Consider the following 1635-nt stretch of genomic DNA (forward strand, 5'->3'; position numbering starts at 1 on the left):
AAATGAGGTTGAATGCGGCTTGTGGCTTGCCATCTTCCACAGGAAGATGTGAAATGTCAACCAGTTCCTTCAGAGAGCTCTCAGCTCCCAGTGAGGACCTCTGCCCTGCCCTCCTCAAGAAAGAGGCACAGGCCTGGCATCTGAGCCCTTGCCGATGACAATCTGTCCTAGATTCAAGAGACAGTCTCTGAACCAAGAGACCACCCAACAGGGCTAGGATGTAGGCTGCCATGGTGGGGACTCTCCAGGACTGAGTGCCCTGCTTTTCTATGTGGGTCACAGTACATAAGATCAGCTCTCTGGGGCATGTGGCTTTGTCCATGTCCCACTGGGAGCCTCCTCTCAGGTCTTCACCAAGATCTCCACCCCTGGTCTGGATTGGCCAGGTCATACTTGCACCGGGAGGCAGGAGGCCTGACTCTCATCCTGAAGAGGCCTGGCTTAGACCTGCCCATCATTCCTGTCAGCACTGTCTAGGTCATAGTAGGAATGGTCCACATCCAAGAACAGCTCCTCCACAGTGCTGACATTTTGTTTTCTAAGGTCTCCACTATCTGATCTAGAGACTTTTGAAAGCTTCCTCTCTTTTCTCGAGGTTTGCCTTTTTCCCTAAGGATGCCCTGAAGGTTTCTTGATACTTGTGCTGAACCAACTGGAAAGTTTGGAAATGGCCTTGTTAGGGGCCATCTCCCAGGTCAGGAGCAGGCCCTCCCTGCTCAGGCCGCCTCACTGTGCCACACAGGATCTCTGTGCACACCAGGCAGTTGAGCAGCACCCAGCCTGCACTCTGGGGTGCTGCCGCTGGCCCTGCACCATCCCAGCTCATCTCTTAGATTTGCACCACTGAGATGATGAGGAGCCAGGTATAGAGACTGTGCTCCACCTGCATGTGGCAGAGCTGGAGCTTGAGCAGGGACATGCTCAGGAGTGACTGACACTATAGGGTATAGGAAGGGACAGTGCCTAAGCCAGCAAGGGCACCCTCCCAGTTTTCCTCCTGGTCAACACATTTCCCCCTCAGTCCTCGTGCAAACATTGTGCCTTGCACCACCAGGTTGGCCATAGATCTGCTCAGTCTAAATCACAGACATTCTTAGAGTAGTGTCAGTTGACTAGAACTACATACCACCGTGTACAGGCCGTCCTTCCCTCTTAAAAATTTAGGCAATTCAGAGTTCACATTGAAAGCGTTTCTTTGTGTCATTTATACTTTTAATTTTCTCTAGCAAACAAAGGCAGAAGGAATTATTCTAATAGGAGAAAAGAGGACTTCCAGCCCTTCTGTAGCATTAAAATTTATAAACACTTCAAGGTTCATTCACTTTTCAAATTTCCTTTCTTTCCTTCCTTCCCTCTGTCCTCTTCGACTCCTCTTCCTTCTCCCTCCCACCCTCTCTCCTTCTCTCCTATGTGTTCTTTCTCTCCCCCACTTATATGGTTAGTTTTATGTCTAATTTAAGAAATACTTGATACTCAAAAGGAATACAGATATTCCTCCTGTATTTTCTAAAACCTCTGTACTTTTGCTGGTCACTTTTTGGTCTTTCATTCAGCTAGAATTGATTTATGTGTATGGTGTGAGGTCAAGGCTCAGTTGGAGTTTTTTTTAATGAACAATCTTCATTGCTCTTGTGA

The 1635-nt window shown here is 48.3% G+C and overlaps 1 pseudogene; it reads right to left on the reverse strand.

Annotated features, from left to right (window-relative positions):
- Window positions 1-342: 342 nt before the first annotated feature.
- LOC125620078 lies at window positions 343-1135 on the reverse strand (annotated as a pseudogene).
- Between the last annotated feature and the right edge of the window lie 500 nt (window positions 1136-1635).

This window comes from Marmota marmota, unplaced genomic scaffold (genome assembly GCF_001458135.2).
Source record: "Marmota marmota marmota unplaced genomic scaffold, marMar, whole genome shotgun sequence".
Classification (NCBI taxonomy): domain Eukaryota; kingdom Metazoa; phylum Chordata; class Mammalia; order Rodentia; family Sciuridae; genus Marmota; species Marmota marmota.